A 13,806-nucleotide genomic window follows, 5' to 3' on the forward strand; every position below is an offset into this window, starting at 1 on the left:
GGTCAATGTTCAATTATGACTTTTCGAGAAAAACGCGTTTGAAAATTTTGCAACTTTTTGAAATCGCTAATTAAAATTCACGAGGAATCTTCCAAGTCTATATGGTCGAAACGGTGCGTAGGACGATTCTAAATATATTTTTATCGATACGAGTTTATTATCATGGAAAAATAGCTCGCAATTGTTTATAGAACCTAGCTGGAGTAAAAATATCGTCTAACTGTTTTATACACCCTTTGCTTTCTACTGTATCTCATATGTGTGAGTGAGATGGAGATAAAATTTCCCCTATTTTTGACAAAGGCCTATGGTTCTCTCTATAGAAGTGAGTGAAAAGCTTTCAACATTCTTCTCCTTTTAATATTTTGCATCTAGACCGCTTACTTTGTTCTGGAGAAAAGGGTGTATAAAACGATTTGTGTGAGGATAATGTTATTTTATGGCTCTAATGTTTTTAGATCCTTTGCTCAAACTGCATTTTAAATCTTACACACAAAACAACTGGAAATCAGCTATTTACAGTTCAAAGTCCATGTAATCCAAGTGAGGATGACTGAATCTACGAAAGTAAAGAATGTAAATTCATCTTTCAAATTTTAATAAAGCGTAATCCAATCATTTCGACTGTGAAAGAGTTCGAAATATGTCAATTCTTCTGTTTGGCTCGTCCAATAAATAGACTAAAAATAGACTATACTTCATGTTGAAAAGTAAATAAAGATGTTTACCGGTAAAATACAAAATAATATATGGCAATTAAACCTAGTGATTTTTTGAAAAATAAATCGAAATGGTCTGCAAAACGGATTTTTAGTGGGCGCAATTCGTGGAAGCTTCAAATCAGTAAGTAGTACACAAGGATTGCACAATTAACGGCCAAATATCAGTGTTCGGCACAAAAGCGCTAATCCGCTAATCGCTAGTTAGTCCGCTATTTTTTTGTTAGCGGTTTAATTTTGCCGTTAAGTTATGACTTCCATATATTTGTATCTAACTTTTTTTTTAAACTGCGACCCAGAGATGGGTCTCGACTCAAACATTCAGTCAGCGAAACTTTTTTTTTTTGTAGAGAAATGAATCCAACTTAGATGAAATTTCAGGGACTAGATAAGAGAAAATCGATGTTGAAAAACATGCGAAAAAAATTCGCCTTGTCTCCCGGTAGGCGCAATTTTTCGCATGTTTTTCAACATCGATTTTCTCTTATCTAGTCCCTGAAATTTCATCTAAGTTGGATTCATTTCTCTACAAAAAAAAATTTGTATCTAACTTTCGAATTATTTAGTGATAGAATGAAATTTTTGTCATTAATCAAGTTAAGGTGACATTGAGCATCATTCTGATTGCTTTATTGGATTTATTGGAGAAATGCGTACTGAAATTAGAGGAAAGATGTATTTAGTGTCATTTTCCCCTCCATTAGCACGCAACATCAACAGAAAAAGATAATAATAAAAGGTGTTAAACAATATAAACCTATTTTTAACATCCCTTAATCAGCTTTTGTGGTTGAGATATTTACTTTTTTCAATTTAGTTTTTTAGAGATTTTACAGATCAATTCGTATAAGAATAAGATAAAATCACCATAAAATGAATTGATATTGTTAAGATGTTAATAATTCATTGTAATATTCATTTTAAGTTCAAAAAGAAATTGAAAAAATGTTCACGTTTGACAATGTTCCTGCAAGTTTAAAAAAGGGGAAAACAGGTTAAAGATTTTAAATGAGGATAATATTGCAAAAAAGGTAATGAATTGCACAAAAGATTGTTTGCAACAAAATTGCATACTATCGGCTTTGCACGAAACCGATAAATCGAGAAAATTATTAAACAGAATTAAAAAAAATAGCTCCCATCTTCCACATTCTGTTTTTTGCTCTGGTAATTGTTCAAAAATTCGGATATTCTTTTTTATTTGTAGAACACAGAAAGATACCAGCAGATTGAGCATATGCTAAAATTCCCATCTTTGACAGTTATGTTTTCCTGCTTGTAAAAAAATCGGTCAATTTATCAAATTAAATACTTGAAACTTTTTTTATTCTTGCTTGGGGAGTTGAAAAAAAAAGCTTTAATATGTTGTTCAACAGTTAGGGATTAGCGATTAGCGCTTTAAGCTTAAAGCGATTACTTTTTCGGCACATTTAGCGTATTTAATTAGCGATCGCTAACTTTGAATGAATTAACGATTTAACTAGCGGCGCTAATTTCTCAGTTAGCGATGCCGAACACTGCCAAATATACAAGTAAGAATTCCTCTAAACTCGACCGTTTTTCTTTCATACCACTTCCATAGGTCTCACAAAGTTGATATCTTTATTTTGATTGGATTTGGAATCGTGTTATCATTACAAAACTTTGGAGGAGTGATGATAAGTCAGAGATGTTGTTGTTTTGCATAAGGAGAACAATGTGCTAAACTGGTCATAACTGGTCCGGACACAATTTTGTGCATGTAAACTTTACTCTATTGTGTATTATCTCTGACAATTTCATCAATTTGCATTTATGCATTTAAGAGCTATTCACAAAACAAGTGTTGTATTTTTTTCAAATATATTCCCTAGTTGGTCGGTCATCCAAGCTATGTCTTTTTATGGTTCAAAAATTGAGTTGAATTTCGTAAAATTACATTATACAAAGATAGGTATATTTTGATAAATCTCAGTCAATAGGGACTGAATAAAAAGTATCTCATCCACCTTAACATCGTTCTGATACGTTAAAATTTTTAATTTTAAACTAGAAAATATATATTCGGGTACAGATCGAAATTTAAAACAAAGTGTAGAATTGAACAATTTGAATTCAGAACCTTCGAGAATTTTTCTTAAGAATTAATAGCACACCTGAACTGCATTGTAGAACTAAACATTTTGGTTTGTTTTTCCAATGGTTTGTGCCAAAATAAATTTTTTTTTCGTATTCCACTACAGCGCTAAGTTGAATCACGTGCCCATCTAAGAATGCAGTTTCTGTCGTGCAGGTTTTTTTTCGGCAACGCAAACGCAAAAAAAAGATCAACCTTAAAGTTGCCGTTAAAGTGAAAGTGATTGAATCTAGTTTCGACACTTGTTGAAGGACACTGGACGGATACGAGAAAACTCGCCGCGAACGACCATTAAAAGCAGCTCCCAAAACACGGTCAGGATTTGCTCGTTTGTCGGTGTGACCTGCAGACTCTCTACGGTTGATTGACCATAAATGGCACCACCTCATGTGAGTGGAGTGTTGGAGCAATTTTTTTTTTGAATATGATGGCAAACACGAAACGGTTCGTCGTCTTTGGTGAATTGAAAGTTCCCTCCAACCTGTAGTTATTCACGCTGAAATGTGTATATTAGACTCTTCGTGACGAAAGATTCGCGTGATACCATTAGAATGGTTCTCAGCTACACCGGAATGGATGGCGGAAATCATTCATATCCGCATATGAAGATATCTTTCGCCTCGTGATAAGTTGCGTCAGTTAGGAAGTTCATAGGCACTACTGTGGAATTTCGGGTGCCACACACAGATACCTCCAGCCAGCTCAGCACGTGTGGGTTGTATTTTTTTCAGCAATAATCTTATCACTCGCAGCTGTCAGGTATCCGTTGGTGATAAAAACTAGTGGACAAAAATTCCGCTTCCACGAATACAGTGTGGTATTTATCTATCAAATTATGGTCTTTTCATGTCGCTCGAGGGTGCACCACGTCAAAAAAAAAAAAAATAAGGATAAACTTTGGATACCATCTATATCTTATTAACAAATATTTATCTACCCAATTTGATAATGCGCATCAGACTGCCGCAACTTGGTGGTAATTTGATGACAAGGAAAGAAATTAACGTTGTCCGTTTTATTTGGAAAAGATGTGCAGATATGATGTCGTCATCTGACACACCCACGCATGGTGGAAAATGCAAAAGAATTTGTGTTATTTTTTCATTTATTCATCTTTATGAAGAATAATGTAATCAAGTTATCTTTCAATGACTACAAAATGATGATGACATAATTTCTCAAATCTTAAGTTAGTTTTTTAAATTTTTCCATTTTCATTCAAAATTTTGAAAAAGCTCCAATAAATGTACATATTTCAACATTTATCGGTGCCGTAAAAAACTTTACTCAGAATGACGGTTTGTCTAAATGATATCACCTACAAACTTTTTACACTGTTGGTGTAAAAATATTTTTAGAGCAATCACCAAATTTTTTAAAATAAATAATTAATAATAAATAATAAATAACAATTCAGTTACCTGTAACATGCAACAAAATGCAAATCAAAAAGACACCTTGTTAATCTCGTTTCCATGTGCTGGAATATGATTGCTTTGCATCGAGCGTTTGTCAACATTGAAATTTCATTCATTCATTCAATCCGGGCATTTGATTTCAAAAGTGACGACCATAAATCTGAGCAATATTCAAGCAAATTTTCTCAAAACCCAGAAATTATTCAACCAAAAAATTGAAATTTTCTTCAAAACTCATCGACGGATTTTGAATCGCACTTAAGGCTTCGAAAAAACCTTTCATGATTATTAAAAAAAATTGCTCAAAAAAATGGAGGCGTTTGTTTTTTCTGTACATATGACTTGAAATTTTGTACTTATCATCCCGGCAAACCCGGATAAAACCGGACAATCTGGCAACCTTAAGTTTTACCAACATTTTCGCTTGATAGTTCCTGATATCAATACGAAGTTGCTTTTGTTCTACTATCTTGATAAGCAACATCCGATCTTTGCAATCTATTTCAATATTTTCTCGAATGTCAGCCTTTCAGTATGCAATAAAATTAATGCAAATTTTTTGATAAAAAGAAATGATAATAAAAGTACATGTACTCTTTTTTGATCGAGAAATGGAGGTACTCTTCTTTTTCTGAAATTTTACGAAATGTACTCTTTGTTTTGTTGAACGACATTTTTACATAAAAACGAACTTATTTCTTCCAGTTTATGAAGTTCGTGTTCCACATCTTACACAATAATTTCCAAAGTAATACAACTGGGGATTTTTTTTTTATTATCTGATTGTCAATAAAAAATAACCATTTTTCAAAGCTACATAACTCTGTTATTTTTCAACGGAAATTTTAAAATAGCACATCAAAATGCATTGAAATTTTATCAGCTTTCCAAATAAAATAGTTAAAAAAAATAAATAAAGACCTTCAATATGAAAAGTTGTAAATAAACTTTAAATGGCGTCTAAAAGTACCGTCTGCACCACCGAATATTTTGCAAAAAATACCATTGAATAGCTTAATTTATGATGCAGCTTTCATCTGAAGACACCAAAGTGGACCATCAACTCCTTGAAGAGTTATGAAAGAAATAATGACAACAAATCTCTTTTTTTGCATCGGAAACAAACAATGATCGAACAACTGCACTCACATATGGAGATAGCGCGCACTTCTAACAAAATGGAAACAAAAGAACTTTTCAAAGCAGGTAAAAACACTATTTTTTATGCTTTGTAGACTGCCCCTACTCGCATAACAGTCCCATATGAATTTTCGTCATTTTAGGTCAACATAGGGATTCAAAATAAAACACTAAAAAAGATGTTTTGTTCTATAAATTTCGAAAAAAAATATCAGTTTGTGGCTGTCCTATATGAAATATACCCGAATAACAGTTCCATATGTGAAATACTACGGATTTGGTTACTTTTCAATGCTTCTTTCGGCGAAATAGTCTTTGATTTATTGCTTTGAATCATTTAAAAAAATTTTACTCACTTGATGTCGAATGATGCACACGAGTTTTCGAAGGCAGGTCTGACTTCCTTAGAAATGACTTCCTGAGCGAAAAACTATCGGATGCAATCAAACATCGTAAAAAGATTCAACTTACAATGTGGAATTTACGATATTTTTCCAAAAGTATGTTCCTTTTTCTGAAAATTGCATTTAGAAGTTCAAAAATGATCAAATTTAAGTCTTATAAAGTAGCTTCGTGAGAAAAAATATTCTGTATGGGACTGTTATGAATAAAAATGGTGCTCTCGACCTTACCAATTACCCAATTCCTAAAATTTCAGGTCTTAAATTTATTATGACAACCTAGAAATGATTTTCGTTTATGCCAAGAGTGGTGATCCCAATTTAAGAATGTATTCCAAAACAGAAAAAGCTGATTTTCTCGCTTGTTTGTTTTTGCATATGGGACTGTTATGAAAGTAGGGGCGGTAGAGTGTTGCAACTAAACTGACTTCATGTTATATCAAAAAAATCTAATAACGTATTTGTTTATACCCAGTTTTGCACCAGGTCACAACAAGTTTTGCTGTCATTTTTAGAAGTTTATGCGCTCAGTTTTGCATCCGTAAATCTCCAGATTTGATTTAAAATGGACGGTGGAACACTGAAGATTCGTTTGTGAGCGATCAAGGTAGCAAAACACTGACGACGAATTATGTTCGTTCTAGTATGGTAAACCTAAAAACTGGGCGAATGGAGAAAACGAATACGGTAAAAGTATCATATTTTCAATGTCATATTACCTACAATGGGAACGATGCTTTTTAAAGCCTGGGCTGGCCATACTGAGCTCTTCGATTATTTCTACATTTGTGCCACACTCTTTGTTTTTGATCAATGGGAAAGGATTTTGGTGTCCAGTGCTTAGCTCCCGATATAAAAACTATGTAAAGCACGTCTATATTTCATTTTTTAATAACATTTTTGTGATCCCAAACACAAGGACTGAACCTTCTACTATTGGCATTGATTATGCTTCACAATGATCTTTGATCGAAAAGTTAATAAGTTATATAGCATATGACCAGGTTGTAAAAGCAACATTTCCATTATTTGTTATATCACATTAACAATACGATACTAAAAATTTTGGTTAAAATTTAAAGTCAGTCATGCGGCAAACACTATACAAAGCACGAAAAAGCAGTGTTTTTACCTGCTTTGGCAAGTTCTTTTGTTTCCATGTTGTTAGAAGTGCGCGCTATCTCCATATGTGAGTGCAGTTGTTCGACCATTGTTTGTTTTCGTCGCAAAAAAAGAGATTTATCGTCATTATTGCTTTCATAACTCTTCGAGGAGTTGATGGCCCACTTTGGCGTCTTCAGATGAAAGTTGCATCATAAATTAAACTATTCAATGGTATTTTTTGCAAAATATTCGGTGGTGCAGACGGTACTTTTAGACGCCATTTAAAGTTTATTTACAACTTTTCATATTGAAGGTCTTTATTTTTTTTTTTTAACTATTTTATTTGGAAAGCTGATAAAATTTCAATGCATTTTGATGTGCTATTTTATAATTTCCGTTGAAAAATAACAGAGCTATGTAGCTTTGAAAATTGGTTATTTTTTATTGACAAAAAAATCTAACCGAAGCTAACTCAAAAAATAAAAATGTTAGAAATCTGAAAAAAACATGTGTTTTTAAGTCGCAAAAATGAACCAAATTTTCAATTTTGGGGAAAATCTGAAAACCCCCGGCGCAAATTGTCAGATAATAAAAAAAAAATCTCCAACTTACAACTACTTACTTAAATAACTTGTTTTTATAGAGGCATTTTTGTGTCGTAATACACAGTGAGCACGATAAGCGTCTTTAAAAGAGATGTACCGAATAGTTATTCGGCGAACGGCCGAATACCGAATATTGACCTTTTCAACTATTCGGCCGAATATTCGGTTGAATATTCTGTTGAGTTTTCAATAGAAATACTTCTATTTCTACTGTCATTTCTAATAGAAATCTTCTATTTCTGCCATCTTAATGCCCCTCATGTTTTAAGTCGATTATTTCCTACCAGATATATCAGATCTTTTTTTAAGTGGAGGTCTATTTCATTTTTAAATAGTCACCATAAGCTAGAAAAACATCAGGTTCTAGGACGTTAATAACAAAAGATATGGGATTCCAGTGAAATCTGGGACAAAACATGTCAAAACAGGTGTTAAGCTATTTGAAATTGCTTTTTTATATCGAAAAATATGAATGTCTAGTTTTTGCTAGATGTCATCGAAATAGTTGACAAAAAGAACGGTGATCTCTGACCTCAAGCGTACAATACTCTCTACGACACTTATCTACACTTCTGGGTATGAACGATTTTTTGAAAAACTTGTAGAAAACAGCGAAAATCTGAATAAAAACTTGACATTAGGTGGTATGAAAAAACGCTAGCAATTGCTTTTGCTAAACTAAATCGAGCATTCGAGCAGTCGCAGAAAGCTATTGCTTCGGTTGATATGAATAAAGTTTTTTCTGACAGCTGTTTTCTTAGTCAGGAGCTTTTACTTTTAGAACAAGCTAGTTTGGTATGAATAAAGCCCAAATCTGAAGCAACCGCTCGAGAAATCTCCTAGCAATTGCTATATTTTCTAAGCATGCTTGGTAGCAGATTTTTCCAATAAACAAATTCTTCAACAACGTCATGAATTTATAAAATTAGCAATATTACACTTCAATACAATTGAAAAAGGCATTTTTAACATAGATAAAGAATAGTCGAAGTGATAACCCAACTTTTTTCATATTCCTGTCGTATGAAATGATTCGTCTAGGATGAAACAAAACAAATCAATTAGTAAATATTTCAAATTAAAAAATTCCAGCAACAGTGGAAGAATTCCCAATCGGCTTGAAGTTGGAAGAAAATTGTAATAATTTAAAACATAATTTAGATCTCCCAAATTTATATGTTTTTTTTTTAAATTCTAAGATTTAAAAAAATTGTCTTAGTTGAGATGCGCGCCTATTGCCTATTATTTTTATATATATCGGAGTATCCCGATCCGAAAACGTGTGGGAGAGCTTATGATAAATGTTAAAGCTAGGCCATGTTTGACAATATTCAATTTTCTTTAAACATCAACATCCGAGCATGCATTGACTTAAAATTTTCCGATCGTTCTTACACCCACCACCCGCACCGTCGATTTCATGGCTATTTTAGCCGTACTTTTCAATTTTTTGATCGTCTTCTTTCATTTTACTTTAGAAAACTTCAGATCCTGCTGGTTGGATAGCTCTTTTTTTCGAAGCAAAAGCTATGTTCTAAGACTTTAGTACACATCTGCTAAGCAAATGTTTATTCATACCAAACTAAGCAAATGCTTTGGGCTTTTGCTTTGCTTGATTTCGAGCAAAGTAAAAGCTACCGAAGCAATTGCTAAACCTTATTCTTATCACTAATTATTCTCAAACATACAAGAGGAAAAAGAAATAAAATTACTTGAAATTTAAATTTTTCATAGCATTACAACAGCAGTGTTCAAATCGAATCTAACGAATAAATTTATTCTAAGAAATTGTTTAATAACAGAAAATGTAAAAAATTTCAAAGCGACATTTGATTTTTTAAATTTAATTTAACAAAAAAATCTGAATAAACCCGGGTAAAATGCGGAAAATTTAAAAAAATATGTGGCCAACCCGGTCAGATTTAACTTTTTCGAATTCTATATTTGGTTTATGGGCAAGCCTGGATAAATCAAGTAAATGTGGAATAAACTTAAATCAAAGTATAAAGCTATCTACAGTGAAAATTACACGGATACATCTTGAATGTTTCACTGAAACCATAAGTTTTTGATGATTTTGAAGGTTTTTAACAAAACTTTTGAATATTTTATAAATTATCCAACATCAGTTGACAAATTCGAGAAGTCTGTTTTTGTATAAATTCGAAAAAAATAAATATTCGGCCTATTCGGCCGAATACCTAGCTCAACTATTCGGTGAGCCGAATATTTGGCTTAACTGCTTTTTGGCGGTATTCGGCGCCGAATATTCGGCCGACCGAATATTCGGTACATCTCTAGTCTTTAAGTATGCAATGATTCCCAAACAGTAATAAATATGCACAAAAGTAACTTTCTTAATTGTTTGGTACAAAAATAAAAAGGACACAAATAATGTTTTTTTTAAATAAAATATGGGTGCACTAAAAAAATTCTTTATGAAATGCAGTATTTTATCATGTTTTGTGCGGTTTGTCAGCTTAACGTCAAACACTACAATCTCTCGAATGATTCAGCCAGGAAAAGTTTTTTAAAGAAAATTTCTAATCGTCTTGTCAGTAACATAGCTTTCAGAAAAATTGCGTTATTTGAATGTGTCCTTTGGAAACATTTTTGGCGTTGTAGGATAAGTTAGGGTTGTCATCCGTCCCACAAAAGCAGGAAACGTCGGAGATGAATAAGCTTTAAATACTGTAAATCCCGAAAAAAAGCAACTAACTTCCAGTGTTTTTTTTAGATTCCTCAACTTCCCGCTTTTCAATTTCAAATGTTGGGAAGCCATTTATGATTAATGTATCCACTAGTTTTTTTTTTTAATTTAGATTACATGTTGTGTTATTATCTATCAAAGTACCGTAAAACGGGGTAACTTTGATCACCGGGGTGAATTTGACCAACAATAAACTTTTCTACATGATCATCAATAACTCAGTCTACAGTTTGAATTCTTGAAAACTGTTTCCTACGTTTGAAAGCCTATTAATTGAGTATCAAATAGACAAAATTTGGTTTGTATTTGAAATTTTTTGCTGTTAGAAATTACAAAATCTTAAAATATCTATTTTTCAAGTCTCGCAAACAAACAGCTCTCCTGATGATTCCAAAAAGCTTTTAGAAGCAAACCGGTTGTTTAATGTGAAAGAACAACTTTTTTTCTTTGTATATGAACAGTAATAGTGCTATTTTTATAGTCATTTTATGATATTTTTATATATTTATAAAAACTGACATTTTCCAAGAGCAAGCCCATGTTGGACACATGGATAGGAACCCTATCAAATCGTTAACTTTGAAGTAAAAATGAGAATAAAAATAATGGAAGGGCCTAGGGGAATGTGTGAAGTTAAGATTTCATTTGTATTTTGAAGCCAAAACTATTCAGCAATTTTAATTATTTTTGCCCCTAAATGTAGGCAGCATCAAAGTTATTTTTTCGATTATGAATATTTTTAAAATAAAATGTTGAAAATCAAGGTTAAATTGATAAACTAGTACTTGTAAATATTATTAAGGTGTTTTGTATCCATTATGATCAAGAAAACTCGTTAAAACCGTCAGAATAGAGACTGATCAATGTCACCCCAAAGCATTAAATTCTGAACAGAGTCGAGAACGATTTTTAAATCAAATTTAAAGAGGTCTAATAAATTTCTGCATCCATGTTTTACGTTCATAGGATTCCAGTACTGGTTTAAAAAATATAAAACATGCCACATTCCCCTTAACAGAAAAAATAATCGAAATATATTGAAAAAAGTGATCAATATTACCCCGGATAACGGTAATTAATATTATCGTTCGTACGAAAAAACAATCGGTACATGTCGTACCCAAAAAAATGTGGTTTGTAAATTCTACTGCCTAACTAAGTATACGTTGAAACTTGGCAAATAATTAAATAAAAAAAGCTTTGAATTGTGACAAAACATTCTAGAACAGTACAATAGACTGAAACTGATCAAATAATTGATACAAATATGATTGATCAAAAGAAAATATTCATTTCAATTAATTTTTAACAATAATGGCTCCCAAATTTTACCGGAATTTTGCTAAAAACTGTCGAAAAAATTAAAGATTCTAAATACCCCTGAATCTAAATTCGATAACTTTAGCAAAAAAGATGTATTCAATTGTACTTTTATACATCTTTTTTTTAACAAAATCTATCGAATTTGTGTAGATTAAAAAGATGAAAACAATATTATCTATTTTCTTAATGTAACGTCTATAGATATTTTTCCCTGCTAAGAAAATTTCAATTAAACCGAGAGCTACTAAACTAATTAACCTGTTATTAATTAATAGTTCATCCGTTTTCAAATACGGAAAGGGCAACAGATCATATCACGTTTATCCAATTTTCACATGTTTGTCGGCATTATCGAGCCATCCCACCAAGCGAGATGTTTGCCCACATGGCATAGTACAAGCAATGAATGAGAGCTCACTCTTGGCCAGTGAGATGGATGATTTATTACTTTATTGCTTCTCAAAAAAGCTTTTATGAGCCAATCTTTACCGATTGTTCCAAGTACCTACTTCATAGTTTTTGTTGAACTTATTGCTGGTTCCATATAAGATGAACGAAAAAAGCTGCCGAATTCAATGAAATGCTGTAGCGCATGTCAGCATAGCGTGGTCAGTAGTTTACGCATATTTACCTCTTTTTTTCACTTTTGTTAACCTCGCACGCACCCAGTTGGATTATCGCTGGATAGGAATTCGGTGGAATTTATGAATGAATCCTCTTGTTGAATGACGCCCGTTCGCTGTTAAGCCCACATGTGCGTAGAGTAAAACGTTGTTCGGTTGAAAAAAGATCGGAGTATTCCTTCTGAAACTTAACACGTCACTATACTCGAATGACACGTTTTTTCGGCGATAATGTTGTGGTTTCTGATTTCAGTAGCTTTTCGAGCGCCAATTCAAAATATGCAAATTTATCACTGCTCACACCGCTTTCGTACACAGGAAACATGCATAGAATCCGGTTCTTCGTCCAGACGCACCACCAAAGCTTAGAAATTTAATCCATTTCTTTGGTGTGCAAAATGTATAAATTACTGCCTAAAAGCTGTCCAAATACCCGTGACGAAATTCGCGTTGTGTATATCTGGACTATCGCTGGTGAACTGAACACAGACTTATTTTTCGGCAGTCACTATTACCGAAAAGCTTTTACGTGTATCGCCAAATTTTACGCACACTAGAGGGTTTTTTTCGGCCTCTTCTTGTTGAATCGACAAGAAACCTACGCTATCACTTAGCAGCCCCCAAAAGTTGAAATATTTTGCAACAGGCAAATTTCGTAGTAAAAGTTGTCCCAACCATATAGGAAAACCGGCATTTGCGGCCACCAAGAAGCAAGCTGTCGAACCAAAAACCGTCAAAAGCGAAACAACCGAAATGGAAACGAACCCGCGCGCGCCTTGAATCGAAAACTTAAGTCAAGCGCCAAAAACCTCGCGGAAGACACAACGTTTCCGAATGACTATCAAAGCATAACTGAACTCTCCATCGACTCTGAACGCAGATATTCTAAAAATAATGTTTCGAAAAAAAGTTAACTTATGTACCGATCAGCGCCACCAACCGCATACATTCACACGGGGCGCATCACATCGAATTGACGGCGGCGGCGGCGACGACGATGAAGACGACGACGACGACGACGCCGATGGGACACGCGCATGGATTCGATTCCAAGCGCGCCGGCAGAAGCACAGTGAAAAACCTCCGACGCACGGGAAACGTGCCTTCAGGCTGAGCCATTGATAGCTTGTTTTTTTACTCCTCCTTAGCGCTTTCAGCTGTAGAAAAGCCGATAAATGGGTAGGATACATTTGTTCATACCATATCGATAGTTCGATTAACGCGATCGTACACCCTATTATTGGGAGTGAACTTCACACAAACTGTTGATGCGGCCGATGTGCGTCCTAACCGAGTCGATCGACTCGTATGGTTGTTTGCGCAGAGATCAGAAGCTTGCACTAGGGTGGACCTTGGATAGAAAATTGGTACGATTAGAGGATATCGTCAATCGAAAAAAAGGAAATAATAACCTATATTGTTTAACATTTTCACGCCGCCGTTCGAAGCGTACAGAAAAATGTGTTTAGTTTCATTCCACTTTACTGAGAAACAGAGAATTTCGAGAAACCAAGTATGTTCTATGAAAGTAATTATTATTAAATTACTGAATTCAATTTTTAAATTTGTGTTTCTAAAATCGGGTCAGAGAGAAATGAGATACATCGTAGCAAAGCCATAAAAGTGAGCTTTATTTAAAAAAAAGAT

The 13,806-nt window shown here is 33.5% G+C and overlaps 1 protein-coding gene across 1 annotated transcript in view; it reads right to left on the minus strand.

The window, feature by feature from the left end:
- LOC129751077 (monocarboxylate transporter 3) overlaps positions 1–12,994 on the minus strand; it is a 66,203-nt gene extending 53,209 nt beyond the window's left edge. Inside the window, exon 1 of the mRNA XM_055746358.1 lies at positions 12,168–12,994. The gene's annotated coding sequence lies outside the window, so the exon portion shown is untranslated. The remainder of the gene's footprint in view (positions 1–12,167) is intronic.
- Positions 12,995–13,806: the final 812 nt, after the last annotated feature.

This window comes from Uranotaenia lowii, chromosome 3 (assembly GCF_029784155.1).
Source record: "Uranotaenia lowii strain MFRU-FL chromosome 3, ASM2978415v1, whole genome shotgun sequence".
Taxonomy (NCBI): domain Eukaryota; kingdom Metazoa; phylum Arthropoda; class Insecta; order Diptera; family Culicidae; genus Uranotaenia; species Uranotaenia lowii.